At 50.7% G+C, this 15446-nt stretch overlaps 1 protein-coding gene across 1 annotated transcript in view; it reads right to left on the bottom strand.

The window, feature by feature from the left end:
* The window catches only part of TNIP1 (TNFAIP3 interacting protein 1), a 48580-nt gene extending 33651 nt beyond the window's left edge, over positions 1-14929 (bottom strand). Inside the window, exon 1 of the mRNA XM_077769049.1 lies at positions 14909-14929. The gene's annotated coding sequence lies outside the window, so the exon portion shown is untranslated. The remainder of the gene's footprint in view (positions 1-14908) is intronic.
* Between the last annotated feature and the right edge of the window lie 517 nt (positions 14930-15446).

The following is a 15446-nucleotide window of genomic DNA, read 5'->3' as shown; positions in this document are numbered from 1 at the left end:
CTCCTCTGTGTCCTTCTTCTTCCCGCCCCTGTGCTGCCTCACCCGCAGAGGGAGCCCCACTGGCTCCACTCAGCCTCCCAGACGCAGGCGCCCCATCATGAGCCTGGGGACAAGACCGTGGACTAGAACCATCAGCTGGCTGGACGCCTTGCAAAAGGAGGAGAAGGAGCATCTGACGCAAGCTGGGGAGGCCCTGGCAGTTAAGTGCTACCAGATGGCAGGCACTGGGTGCGGCATTATGCACACTGCTTCATTTTCTTCTCAACATAGAGAAGAAAAGGATCCCTGCTTTCCAGCAAGGAAACCAAGCCTCTCAGCTAGATAGTGCTATCTCTATTTTTCAGATAAGGAAGCCAACTCAGAGAGGTTAAGTCACTTGCCTAAAAACACACAGCTGGTGAGTGGCAGAACAAATAATCCAGGCTCAATCTGTCAGACTCCAACACTGGATGCCCGTTCCACTGGCCTGCACCACCTGGGAGACCACGCGCTGAAGCACAGTGGGAGGGAGGAAAGCAGTCCTGCCGTCTGGCTATGTGGAACACGCTCCCAAGTTCCCAGCACCCGCCTCTATGCACCTCTAATTTCATATACAACCAGGTCCCAGTCTGCCCTTGATCACATGCAGTCACCATGGCTTAGAATCTCAGGCTGGAAGGAACCTCAGGGGAAATTCAGTCCTGTATTTATCCAGTCCCCAGAGGAGCCAAGGGACTCCGGATGACCATCTTATTGATCCAACTTCCTCCCTAAGTACACTCCCTGGATAACCAACACTGGCTGTGGTTAGACTACTACTAGCTCTACTTCTACCTGCCTTACTCTGCCCTCAAGGATCCTCTAGAATAAGGAACAAGATGCCATTCTTCTCCAGTTCTTCCTTGAAGAGATTTGGAACCTGCAGCATTCTCTCAAAGCTGAATGGACCCTGTTCCCTGTGCTATTCCTTGAGGAATTGGCTTCTAAACCCCTCCCTATGCACCCCCCTCAACCCTCTACCCCTACCCTATCCATAGCTGGTTCTGAAATTGGACACACTTCAGGTATGGTTTCCCTGACCAAACAGAGGAACTTTCACCTCCACTTTTTTAAGTAGTATGTTTCTCTTGATATAGCCTTGTATACAATTGTTTTTCTTATAGTTGGGTCACCTACAGCAAGGAATGTTGTTTCTCAATGATGTCAACACCTATTTGTATGCCTGATTAGCTGAGAACAAGATCTCTTATAGAAAAGTACGCTTGAGGTTTCAATCTACAGGGCCAGAGGTATCTGACTACATCTGTAATCCTCTATCTAAGAATCTTGAAATGTTTGCGTCACTGCCCACAGAAGCTGGACAGAAATGTGCACTGTCAACTTGCTTTCTAACAGCGGAATGTCCTAAATGTCCACCAGGGAGGCACTGATTTTATAAACCCAGGTGCATTCACTCACTGGAATACTATGGAGTCATCAAAAAGAACAGGGCAAACTGATCCGCAATGACATCAAAAGATGTCCATAAAATATCGTTAGGGATAAAAAGCAAAGTACCATAGGATACTATTTTTGTATTTCTTTTTAAAGTTTATTTATCTTTTTTAGTAATTCCTACACCCAATGTGGGGCTCCAACCTACAACCCTGAGATCAAGAGAGCCTGTGATCAAGAGTTGTATGTTCTTCTGACTGAGCCAGCCAGGCACTCCAGTGTACTACTTAAAAAAACACACACGCACAACTGCATGTGTGTCTATATGTACATACATGCACATGTACGTACACAGACACGTCTATACATGTATACACACGTCTATACACGTATGTGTGCATAAAATCTCAAATTCACATAGAAAAAGGTTTGGAAAGATACAGACCAAACTGCTACTAGTAGACAGCTCTAGAGAGGGACTTGGCATAGGTACTAGAAACAAAAGAAACTTTTATCTCACCTAAAACACTGAAACTCTTTTCAAGGGAAATCTAGTCCTGTTCTGTTTGAAAAATGAATTTAAAAATACAGTCGGGGAGTGCCTGGGCGGCTCAGTGGGTTGAGCGTCTGACTCTTGATTTCGGCTCAGGTCATGATCCCAGGATCATGGGATCGAGCCCCGCATCAGGCTCGGTGCTGAGTGTGGAGCCTGCTTAGGATTCTCTCTCTCTCTCCTCTGCCCTTCCCCCGCACGTATGTATGCAGGCTCTCTCTATATATAAAAAATAAAAATAGAGTGGGAATAGGGGCAGGGGAGAAGGAGAGAGAAGAAATCTTTCATTTTTTACTTTATACCTTTTATATTGCTTGAGTTCAGGAGGGGGGGTTCCTCCAATGAAAATATTATCATAACTTTTTTCAAGGGATATTTTAAAATAAGTTTTAAAAATTTAAGTGTCTTGGGGCACCTGGGTGGCTTAGTCAGTTGAGCGTACAACTTCGGCACAGGTCATGATCCCATGGTTCATGAGTTCGAGCCTCCAATCGGGCTCTCTGCTGTCAGCACAGAGCCCACTTTGGATCCTCTCTCTCAAAAATAAATAAACATTAAAAAAAATTTTTTAATGTGTCTGACAAGGTCAGAACAATAGGGAAGGCCCATTCTTCTGGCACAAATGAGGCCTGGAGGACAGCATGCAGGGCTGAGAGCTCATTCTGCACTGCTTCCCATGCACAGACAAAGCTATAGAGATTTGATCACAGATAGGGAGGAAAATTCCGGGAGCAAGCTTTCCAGTCAGGGAAGTCCATGCATGGAGAGCTGGCAACTGTAGAGGAGAGTTTCAACCTGGAAGCTACCAGAAAGGATCTGGCTTCAGGAAGGCCAGGGCCGACCTTGAGGTGACAAAGGCGGGAAGAGAAGCAGCAGACTTTGGAGAACCACCCTCAGCTGGGAACAGTGCAAGGCTCCCTGCCCACTGCCTGTGGGTCCTCACGCCAGGGACACCTGCTCTGCCGGAGAGGAGGCAGAGTCCAGAGAGGTGCAGGGCTTGGCTCAAGGCCACACGATTGCCAAAGGACGAAGCAGAACCCACACCTGATCATCACATCACTGGTGCCACCCTGTACTCCTCGCTGCCAAAAGCATCCTAAGAAGGGGTGAGAGAGCAGCCCCAGCAACCCCAGCTCATCTTCCTTCCACCCTGTGCACGCCTCCTCTCAGCTCCTGGGACCCACAGGTCTCCCACACTCCGCGCCTAGAAGCTGGCTTCCATCCCGGCAGCTGGGAACCTCACTTAGCCCAGAAGGAGTGCCTCAACTATCAGCCATGGGATCAAGGGGCACTAGGTCCACACTTGGACAAAAGGGACTAGGCTCTTCTTCTGTCTCCCAGTCCCCAGTATGCCCAAAGCTGGGGAGGCAATGAAGGCTTTCTCCAACCCCGTAACTACCCCTCCAAAGGGAAAGAGGATAACCTTTAAGAATTTCCCTTCTTGGGGGCGCCTGGGTAGCTCAGTCAGTGAAGCATCCGACTTTGACTCAGGTTATGATTTCACGGCGTGTGCGTTCGAACCCCATGTCGGGCTCTGTGCTGACAGCTCAGAGCCTGGAGCCTGCTTCTGATTCTGTGTCTCCCTCTCTCTCTCTGCCTCTCCCTTGCTTGTGCTCTCTCTCTCTCAAAAAAAAAAAAAAAAAAAAAGAATTGCTCTTCTCTACATATAGTGGAAGGAGGACTCACAGCTTGGCTCAGCTCCTTGCTAGGTGACCCTGAGCATACCACCCTCGTTCCTCCCCATGTAAATGCTGGGAGGACCAACTAGAAACCCAGAGCTCTCTGTTGACCTTAAAGTGCAACCCCAGCAGAAGCCATAGTGACTAGGAAGGGGACAGCTGGACAGGGGTGAGACCACTCCAATAAGAGCCAAAGGACATGCCCCTTGTCCCCATGGCTGATAGTTGAGGCACTCCTTCTGGGCTAAGTGAGGTTCCCAGCCTTGGCTGGAAGCTACCTAATGAAGAAGAAAAGGAATACATTGGGCCAAATTCATACTAGGGAATAGAATACAGCCGTGAAAATGAATGGACTGCGGCCAGAGATGCAAACACGAATAAATCTCACAAACACAATGTAGGCAAAACACAGTATTAGGCAAAACAATGCATAGGGACAGTATGATAACATCTGAATAGCATTTTTAAACATATGAAATTACTACATATTGTTTAAGGATGTATATATTTATACTAAAACTATAGAGAACTATAAGAGAATAAACCCTCAGTCAGAACTCTTGCTACTTCCAGAAAGTAGATGATCAAAGAGAAATCTCAGGTGTACGGGATCTGGATCCCTTTAGCCTGATGGGTGGGCGCCCAGTGTGTGCACCTTACCTTCTGTGTCTGAAAGATCCCTTCCTATTTTCTAAGTGTCAGTGTTGCCAATGTTTAGACCTCTGGCCTTCTTCCCAGGGGGTGGGGGAGCACGTGCAGAGGCAGAAGTGGGACCGGAGGGACCACTGATGAAGCTGGCCACGATGAAGGCAGAGGACGATGGCCTGTCAGTCAGTGGAAAGTGGAGCGAGTACTCTCCGGTGTGGGTGGAGACCAAACCAAAGGCCCCTGACTCATGGGACACCCCCCACACCCGCCCTAAAAATACCAGCTCTGGCCTCTAAGTATGACTCCTTGGTGACACAACTCCTACAGCACCCCCGCCCTTCCCCCACACACATATCTGCCGGGCCACCCGGTTTGTCCACCCTGTAGGTGTTCAAGAACACAGGCAACGGCTTCAGGGTGAGGTCCCTGGGGAGAGAGGAGCTCAGCCCTGCCTGGGGACAAAGAGCCAGCTGTTCCTCAGGCCAGTCATCTGTTCCTTTCAAAAGAGTGACTGTCCTAGGCCAGTCATGGGGGAAAAACATCAAAAACTTCCTGCAACTAACTGACCACGGTGGCCGCCAAGATCAGTCTCCGGAGGTTGGGGAGCTCTGCTCTGCGGAACCAGGGGGGCTGCTCCCTGCTTCCCTGAGTCCCCTCTGTGGGAACTCTCCAGAGGGCCCCAGACACCCTCCCTTCAAAGAGGAACAGGGCGAAGAGAAGCAGGCACTTCGGGCAGGCAGGGGTGCAGCAAGGAGAAGCGTCAGGGTGGGCACAGCAAAGCCCAGCCCAGCAGGAATAGCCTGAGAGAGGGCAGGCAGCCCTGTCACTGGGCTGCAGAGTTTTTCGGGCTGAAAGAGAACATTCTAAGACATCGGCCAGTGGACTCCCTTCATTTCGCAGCTAACACCAAAGCCCGCAAAGGAAGAAGACCTGCCCAAGGCTGCACAGGATGGTGGTGACACTGGCCTAGGCTTTCTGGGGCCAGCTGTGCAAGCTCTTCCCACATGGCACCATGCCCGCCCTCCCTCAAAGTGGTCAGGTGGGCAATGTGGGAAAAGGGAGGTGAGAAAGCAAGAGCCTGGACCGGGGGATGGGGGGGGGGGGGGGCNGCCGGGGGGGGGGGGGGGGGGGTGGCACAAAAGCAAACCACCCATAACATGGGAAGAGGCTGCCTACAAGGTAGTAGTACGCCCCTGACCCTGAGAATGGGGGTCAAACTGAGGCTCGAGGATCACCTGCTGGGGTGCTAGGTGCTGCTGAGGGAATTCAGACCAGATATGTGCCATGTGGACATGTGAGTGTCCACTATTCCAAGCAAGGATGGAAAGAACATCTGACACAGAGCAAAGGACGACCCATCCAGACAGGACACAGCATGGTCCTCAAGCGGCAGAGGGGTGAAGGCAGGTTATCCCAAAGCAGGGAGTATCAGGCCATCTCCATCATCTACTGAAATCTCTTCAGCATCCTCATGATGATCACTGCTAACAAGATCAGTAGCCAGCACTGATGGATCACTTACCCACACCAGCCCTGGGCTGTCCCATTAATTCGCAGCACTCACATCAGAGCGCCTTACAGATGAGGAGGCAGGGGCTGCACCCTCTCAGGTGTGCCAAGCTCTGCAGCACACGCTCTCCAGCAGGGGTTCCCAAAGTGCACCACACCAGGCATGGGCACGACCCACTAGATCAGCCCCTCTGGGCACACAGACCAGTATGTGCCTACCAAGCCACCCAGATGCTTCACATGCACACTTGCAGTCTGCCAACCAACTGCTCTAATCACTTCCCAATGCTGCCAACAGGGAGATGCCACCACTTCTCTGCCTGGTAGCCAAGACCTTGAGGGTTTTTCCTGGTCTAGGTGGTCAGCTCCCCCAACCCAGCAAAGCCTTACCCCAAATCCTCTACCCGGTCTACTACACTGCAGAGGGGCTCAGAGCTCACCGTGCTCTCATCATCTTTCTAGAGCCTGGCCTTGAAGCCCCCTGACCACCTGGTGCCCCCAAACTGCCCTGCACTCGGGTGAGACTTCTGCCAGGGCCCTTGGGGGCACGTGCTCAGAGCACATTTCTCCCCATTCCACTACAAGTTCCCAGAGGGCCAAGCTAGCTCCTTATGGACCAGAGCAGCATGCTCCTCTGCAAGCACTGGGCACAAGGGTTGTCAGGAATAAGTCTGCGGACTATCAGAGAAAGAAAAAAATCCCTTGGGGAGCAAGTTCTGGTTCTCCACCTGATGCTATCCTTCTGGGACAAGTGCCTTCTCATCTCCCCGCCTCAGTGAAATGCACCATTATTCTAGTTTCCTTTATTCTATGCATCCATTGAACAAACCCAGCAGAGCCTCACCCCAGACACTCTTATCCAGTTTAAGGATGCACATGCACTAAAGTGGTCCCTGCTCTCAGCTTCTCTCCCAGGAAGAGAGAAAGGCAACAGAGAAGTAAACACTAAAAATTATTACACTCTAGACACTAAGTTCTATACATATACTTTCTCATTCGCAAATAAACAAGATTGTTTCAGAGCATGATGAAGGTATAAAAACACAACAGTAATATGACAGAAAGTGAAAAAAGGGGCTACTTTGCATAGAACAATCAGGGAAGGCCCCTCTAAGGAGGTGACATTTGAGCTGAGCCTTGGCAGATAAGAACCTAGCCATGTAAAGAAATGGGGAAAGGTGTTCCAGGCAGAAGGAACAGCACATACAAAGGCCTCAAGTCAAGAACAAGCTTGGTATGTTGGAGGGAAGAAAAGCAGACTGCCGTGGCTAAACTGCAATGCAAGCAGAAATAATACCAAGCACTACTCAGAGACAGAGGCAGACAGACGACCTCCCACAATTGTGAGGTGCTCAAACCAGGTCGGCCAGATCCACCCCAGGACATCCGGGCCCCAACTCACAGGCAGCATTAGGGGGAAGGGTATGAGTCAGACCCCATGGCTTCCTGGGGCCCCAAAAAACCTGGTGTGGGCATAGGGGCAGGCACCACCCCTCAGCATGAGAGCATCACGAGTCCCCACAGGACACCCTGGGGGTGGGGGAAACAGGGTCACAGAAGTAACTGGATACAGGACACTCACAACTGCAGCTTCTAAGGGAGGCATGATCAAGTGCTTCCATGAAGTGCCAGTTCCTGATTACACTATTTTCCCAGGACACAGGACAGAAACCTTGGTCAGTAGAAAGAGAACAGGGCTATACTGTTCAAGGCTTACTGGTCTTGGCCAAGTCTTAACCTTTTGGAGCCTCAATTTCCTCATTTGAAAATTGAAGCTACCAGCAGGCTACTATCTCCTAGGGCTATTAGAAAGATTAAACGAGATACTGAATGTGAAGCACTATGCCTGGCACATGGTAAGTGTTCATAAATGTACGCTGTCATCATTACCGCTATTGGTTTTTCACTGCCTCGGTTCTCTCTGCTGTAAAATAAGGAGATTAATCACATGATTCCTGTGAGGTAGTACTAATAAATGTTCTAGCCTCCTAATGCAATATCTGTTGTCAGGAATAAAAACAAAACAAAACAAAAACAAAAAACAAAAAACACTGAGAGTCCTCTTTCCTGACCTCTCATCAGAGGTTGAATTCCCCTCTACTACACCTTGCTGTTTGGAAAATAGATGTTGATTAAATTCTATTTTGATGATGTTGTGAAATCAAAATGATGCACTGGGAATCCACAGATTTCTCTGTGCTGTCATTCTGCAAGAAAGTGGGGACGGATGTTGCTGATTCTTCTGTATCTCCCCACCCCAACCAAAATACAATCTCTTTCCAGTGAGTGGAAAACTCACTCACACATTGAAACACACCCATAATCACACCCAGAAACTCACTACAGCTATCCTGCAAATGCACACAAATGTTGCTTCCAACAGTGTGCAAAATGTGTTCAAAAGAAACTGTATAGCAGGGACTCTGGAACCAAAGGCCCGGGTTCAAATCCTGACTTTGCAACTCCCTGGCTTGTGACCCCAATCTCCAAGTGCCTCGGTTTCCTAAACTGTAAAATAGGGATAATAATAATGCTCATTTTAAGGAAAAATGTGACCATTACATGAGTTTAAAACATGTAAAGGGTTTAAATCAGTACTTGGAAAGCGTCCAATAACTTCGCCTCATAACTTATTTTCCTCTTCATTACAGGTGCACACTGCTCCCAAGCTGGTCTCGCACACTGTAAACAGACCCACGCCAGCCCACTGCCCCCTACCCGGCGTGTCTACACGCCCCACACGCGCCGGCACGATCGTTCCCAGACGGCGATCACCCACGCAGTGCGCAGGCGCGCCCACCGCCCTCCGCGCCCCGCAGGGATTCGCCGCGGCCCGACCCCGGCCGCTCGGACCTCACGCTCCGGGGCCTAGGAGCCGAGGAGCCCAGGCCACCAGGCTAGGCCTGACCTCCCCCTATCTCCGTGCCGGGTCACTGCCAAGGCTCTGAACGGCCGGGTCCCGGACTCCCTTCCGCCCCATCCTCGCTCCGCCCGGCCGGCTTACCTGATGGTGGAGGTCCTGGGACACAGCGCCCCGCTCTCCGCGCCCAGCCCCGGGTCCAGGGACAGGTTATCGGCCCCGGCCGGGATCTGGCCCTCGAGAACTCCGCAGGTTCCCGGCCGGGCGGAGGACCGCGCCGGGGAGGAGGAAGTGTCGGGGGGCTGGGCCACCCTACCCCTGGGAAAGTCCCCGGAGATTGACAAGCCGCTCGCCCAATCGCGCTACGCCTCCGGGGCGGGGCCCGCGGCCGCGGGGGTGGGACGAAACGAGGTAAACAGCGGCCGCCCTGGGAGGTCCGGGGCGGATCGCAGTGGAGCAGCAGTCGGTATCCACTCCCTCAGGCCCGCCCCTCGGACTCTGACCTCCAGAGCCTGGGCAGCCCCTCGCCGCAGTCCCCGCTCCGGAAGCTCCGGAGACCGGGATGAGGCCGGAATTTCAGAGCGGAGACTAGCCTCAGAGACCACCCCACCCCTTCCTTGCAACGGAGGGGCTCGCGAGGACCGGAGCTGGGAGGCGACTTGCCAAAAGGCACGTAAGCGTCTGGAGCTGAGCCAGAGCTAGAGCTCAGGGCCCCGGAGTTGGGGCCAGGGCGCTCCTTAACAACTTCCTAGAGCTCCCGGAAATTCGAAGACCCTAAAGAAGATTTTTTGCATACTTAATGTTCCAGACACTGTAAGCACTTTGCATGCATTACTTATTTCTTTCGCACGCCACCCTAGTGAGATGGGTTTTAGCCCCTTGTTTACCGTAAATAAATTAATATAACAGCCACAGAGAGGTTAAATGACAGTAAGTGGCTGAACCAAGATTCAAACCCAAACGGGCAAATCCAGAGCCCGCCTCCCACCCTGCCTACATATAAGTGGGCCAGATCATCCAAGGAGTTGTGGGATTTCCCAGACCCTTAAGGAGCAGCTCGGTTTAACGGTGGGAACACTTTTTTGCTGTTTCTTTTTAAGCCCATCATTTTACTTAAAAGAGAATTTTAATTTCAAAAAGTGGAAGGACCTAAACTTGGAATAAAGGACAGCCCTTTCAATGGGGTAAATATAGCTTTATGAAAAACCTATTGCAAAAGACTCATTTCCCCGGAACTGATGAAAACTTCGTCATTGACAGGCCCTCATCCTCAGAAAGGATTTGGGGAGGTGTTTAATACAGGCCCTCATTTTAGGGAAGGAGAGATCTGTCACTCAACTGTGACTGTGTGAGCATACATCAACACACACACACACCGCTTTCCAAGTATAAACCTAATTCAAGGATTCTCCTTCCTAGCTTTGTAACTTCATTTACCTAAAAGGTGTTTTCCAATTCTGGGGGGCCTTTAATAACTTCCCCAAAAGTGTTATCAAATTCCCAAAACAATATTCTGGTTTACTTTAATTATGAAATTAAGAACTCATATACTCTGATTTTAAAGGTGGGGGGGATGATGCAAAGGCAAAGATGTTTGGCAAAGGCCAAGATGTTGGCAAAGGCCAAGTGGTGTTTACCATTGAGTGTCACCAAATGGGGGGTGGAGAGGGTCAGGGGGAAGGATACAGAGGGATTAGAATCTCCACCCCACAGGTTATCAGCAGCTCTCAGGCAACACCACTACCCATTAGGCTTCCCCAAACTGGTTTTTTTCTTGCTATCTGTCTACACTTCCCAATTTGCCTCCTCCTGGAATTCTGTCTTCCTAATCTCAACCCAAGTCTTCTCATGAACACCGAAATTTACTCTAAAAAAACAGAGTCTCTGACTATTTGCATTTTGTTTCCCAACTATTTCAGCTGTTTTTATAAAATATCTGACCTTAGAGAGACAAATAGTTTCATGCTTTAAAGTGTCTGATGACCCCAAGTGGACTTGTTAGACAGTGTTCCGGTACTACATAAAAAGGTCATAGGGCCAGTGTTTTGCCTGATTTCCTAATTTGGGGATAATTTTTAACACAATGTGTGAGAAAATTTTCTTCTTCAGAGTCATGAGCACACCCACCCCTTCCATCCTTTTAAGTCTTAGTTTGAATTCAAAACATCCCACCATGTTAGCCATTGTTCATAATCCTCTATTTGACAGATAGGTAAACTGAGGCCTCAATGTAGGAAAGGACTTGTTCAGGGCCACATACGTTGATTGATGCCTTCACGGTTGGAACCCAAGACCTTGGTTTCCAGTCATATGTACTTTTTCCACTGCACCATATTGTTTTTCCAGTATCATGATTTTTCTTACACAAACTCAATGTTCATTATGACCATAGGCTATGAATTTAACTAATTGGGTTCTAACCCCTACTCAGCCACTTGCTACCAGGGTGGCCTCCCTAAGCCTTAGTCCCTCCCTAAGAAATGGAGAAAATAATTGTACCTTACCCCTAAGGTGATTATGGAGATAAATGAGATCATGCAAGTAAAGCCCAAAGCTTGGCACACAGTAGGCACTCAAGAAATTATAGTGACAATTTTACAGAAAGCAAAAGTGGGGTGCCTGGGTGGCTCAATTGGTTGAGCGTCCGACTCTTGATTTTGGCTCAGGTCATGATCCCCCAGTCATGAGTTTGAGCCCTGAGTCAGAGCTCATGCTGAGCAAGGAGTCTGCTTGGGATTCTCTCCCTCTCTCCCTGCCCCTCCCCTACTCATTTTCTCTCTTTCTCTCTTTCTCAGTAAATAAACTTTTTTTAAAATTTTTTTAATGTTTTTATTTATTTCTAGGAGAGAGAGAGAGAGAGAGAGACAGCATGAGCAGGGGAGGGTCAGAGAGAGAGGGAGTCACAGACTGAAACAGGCTCCAGGCTCTGAGCCGGCAGTCAGCACAGAGCCCGATGCGGGGCTCGAACCCACGAACCGCGAGATCATGACCTAAGCGAAAGTCAGACGCTTAACTGACTAAGCCACCCAGGCGCCCCACACTTTTTGTTAAAAAGTAAAAAATACGATAGTGGCATATAGACATGGGTTGTCAGCACTGGACAGAACTTCACTGTTAAACCCAGGAATGTACCATCTCCAAGTTCCATGTCACCATCCACATCCTCTATGGGACCCTAGCTCCCAGGCAGAGTGGGAAATCAGACCCCTAACCTGGCACCCCCTGCCACCCTCAGATCTAGAAGGAGAAGTCCAAGCCGGAAGCTGAGTGACCCAGGCAGCTGGAAACCTCTTGCTCTTCCAGAGTGACAACAATCACCTGCACAAAGCCATACCTCGGAGGAGAATCAAAGGCCTATGTTTTTCATTTTGTTTTGTTTTAAAACACGAAACTTTCCAGTCTCCTTTCTGCCACTCCTTACCTCTGCACCACTTCCACTACGGCTGCCCTGAAGAAAGACCTAAGTCCACACTTGAGGGAAATAAAAAACATACCAAAAAACTCACCTATAACTAATTATGCTCCAAATCAAGTTTCTAAAGAAGAGTGGAGGTGGTGTATTAAAAATGTCAAGAGGTACATTTATGGAGTATTTTGCTATGTGCTGGCTCTGCACTTTAACACAATAGGGTATCTCCCAACCACCATGAGGTTATTGCCACTGTCATCCCCACTTCGCAGATGAAACTGGGGCTTTGAAGCGTTAGATGACTTGTCCAAGGTCTTATACAACAACAGGTAACTGGGCTCCTAAACTTTTAATGCTCTTAAGCATTATGCCAGAGTCTTGCCAGCTACTAAGAGAGCTCAAAATGCCGGGCCTTAAAGGGTTGTTTAGAAATGGTCAGACCTGCCTTTTTCTCATAGGGATGAAGCCTCTGAGGGCCAGAGAAGGGTAGGGACTTGCTGAAGGTCTTACAGCAGGCCTGTGATTCGTATTCAGGGCTAGAAGCCTCGGCTCCTGCTCCTAGAGCAGTGCTATTTCCACACCCCCCCATTGATGGGACGTGGAACTTCTAAAGCCAGCAAGCTCCACCTAACTTTATTAGGTGAGTTTGTGAGTTGGGGTCTTGGCTGGAGGTGAATGAAAGTCAAGGTGAGCAGCTAATGAACTAGGAAAAGAGCAACCCTGAATCTGGGTCCCTTCCTTCCATCCCCATCTCCGGTCGCCTGTCTCCGCAGCCTGAGGCAATCTCGGGAATGTAAAACCCGTGGTGGATTCTAGGTGCTTTTTGGTACTGGGTGTGTGCACACGAGAGAAAGAGATTTTAGTGATAGCTAAATGAGAACTGCACACCAAGCACGTGATGTTGACTGAAATTGTCATAGGTAATCATATTTTTTGGTAAGAAATAAATAAGTGGGCAGTACCTATGGTTCCTACTTCCCACGCTTGGCCTAAGAAACGTTTTTAATTCTATCTACCTCCCAATAACTGCAAGACAGATGGATAGGACAGCTTTAAGATATCCATAACTTTTCACATTCATTATGCACCCTAAGGTGAACTAAAGCATCTCATTCTCACGATTTGCCCCTCCTCCAAGAGCTTGCATGCCATGCAAGGGTTAGGGTGTGGGCTCTGGAGTCTGGCAGACCTGGGTTTAGGTCGCAGCCCTGCCTTTACACCTCGTGATCACTCTGCCTATTTCCTCACCAATAACCTGAAGTGTAAAGCAGACCCTGATGCATAGGGTAGAGAAAGAACGAGAGGTCACAGGGCCTGGCGTGAGTTAAAGGCAGCAATGCCCAGGGCCCAGAGCTGAGGATGAACTTGCCCTAGACCTCACAAAGCATTCTGGGAAGCACAAGGCCTAGAAGGCGTTTCTCCTGACTTTTTCCTCCAGGGTCTTTCCTGTTTTCCTCTTTCTCCCTCCCAGCTGTTTCCGCTGCGGCCCTGGGCCTGCCAGTCACACTGGGGTTTCTAGGACGCCAGTGGCAGAGAGGAAAGAGCCAAGTGACTCTGGGGGAAATTCCCGGCCTCGGAGCATATGTGGCCTAACCAGGCACCTCCCACAGTTCCCAGGAGCCCCAGGCTTCCCCTAGTCCACCTCCTCTCCCTCGGGCCTCCCTGTCTTCAGGTCAGTGTGTCAAGCCAGATCTGGGTTTGGATCCAAACTTGCTCCTTGTCATCCTCCTAGAAGTGGGGAGAGGTCAACCCAGCCCAGCCCCTGAGGGAGGCACCCTCATGGGAACCAGGCATTTCCTAATCCTGGGAAGCCCTGACAGGGCCCAGAGAGCAACCCTCCTTCAGCCTCACCCCATGTCCTCTCTCATACTCCCTCTTCCAGGGTCCCTCCCGCTTCTCCCTCCATTGTTCTCCAGCCAAGAAGCAGCGGTGACAGGGACTTGGTCTTGGCTTCTTGCTCCTCTTAGCAAGGGACTTCCCTGGGCTGGGCCTCTGACCAGCTCTGGAAAATCTGGACTGTTTGGGATTTAAAGAGGAGGCCGTATCCCCACTGTCTGCCAGCCCTCACCCACTCCCAGTGCCTGAGGCCCTCTGTTAAAGGTTCAACCGCAGAAGGGTCCAGCCAGCCCTAGGAGGCGAGCAGGTGGCAGAGCCCTCCAGAGATCCGTTTGCTAAGGAGGGTCCTAGCTGTCCATTGTGTTCCCAAGGGAGGCAGGGCTAGACTCCCACCTAGTCTCTTCCAACCTAGCTGTAGATGACTAAAATGCCCAACACACATGCCCACGCCCACCCTCCCAAGCTCACATTCACACACAGACACACACACGTTCACACAATGACCCAGCCACCAACACATAGGTGTGCTTGTGAAGTTGCACTCAGACACATACATATATCCCTCAATGGATCTGACACATGCTCGCAAACGCGAGCACCCATTCTCACAGCAACATAAACCCACACCCGCGCTGGGGAACCTAATCCCTTTCCTGAAGGAAAGACAAAAAGAGACTTTTCCTTCTCTTTGGAAGAACTAGCATTGACTAGAGAGAAAAACACTGGCTGAGGAGGGCAGGAAGAGGAAATAAGAAATGGAGGGAGAGAAGCAAGACGACAATGAGGCCAGGCAAGGAGGTAGAGAGGCCTAGAGCCCAAGCTCTGGCCGGGGGAAGAGGGAGCCAGCCCCCGGGACTGGTCCACCCCTGCTGGCAGGAAAGTAGGAGGCCAGGTGGCGCAGAGCCGGGGGTGGGGTGGGGTGGTCTGGTGGCCCTGGCAGCCTTGTGCAGTGAGCCCTCACCCCTGTCTCGGCTCACGGATGCCCGGGCTGGGTCACTCACCTGGGGCAGGAGAAGACACGGGTGGGCGCAGTGGGGGCTGCCGCCCTGTGAAGGCTCCTCTGCTCACTGTGCTTCTGCAGGAAGGAGGGCTGGGCTGGGTTGACTTTTAGGCAGGAGGGGAATTCCCCGAGATGGAGGAGCCAGCCGCCAGGCAGCCCCACAAGGCCCAGCGGAGGCCCCATCCTACCCCCTGGCAGAGCACAGGGCCCTTCTTTGTCGGTTCCCCACCTGTCACTTCCCAGACTGGCTATCACTTGCCAAGCATTCCAGGGAGGGGAGGGAGCTCTGGGGAGGATCTGGAGGCCTGACGATTCTGTGGCTGAAGCAGGAACTGGCACGGGGGGCAGGGACGACCTGGTCTGCCTACCTACCCCTACCCTGGGTTCTCCCCTGGACCACTAATTCCTCCTTTGCCTGCGGTAGGGGATTCCAGACCCCAGGGCCGTCAGGAAACCTCCAGATGCCCAGCCCGCGTTCTCCTCCCCTTCATTTCTATTCCATCTGTTTCCATTTATTGTCTGTGGACTTTACACAGGGA

The sequence above is a fragment of the Crocuta crocuta genome, unplaced genomic scaffold (assembly GCF_008692635.1).
Source record: "Crocuta crocuta isolate KB4526 unplaced genomic scaffold, BGI_CrCroc_1.0 scaffold340, whole genome shotgun sequence".
Taxonomy (NCBI): domain Eukaryota; kingdom Metazoa; phylum Chordata; class Mammalia; order Carnivora; family Hyaenidae; genus Crocuta; species Crocuta crocuta.
The sequence above is the reverse complement of the archived record's forward strand: the minus strand, read 5'-3'. Positions and strand labels throughout refer to the sequence as shown.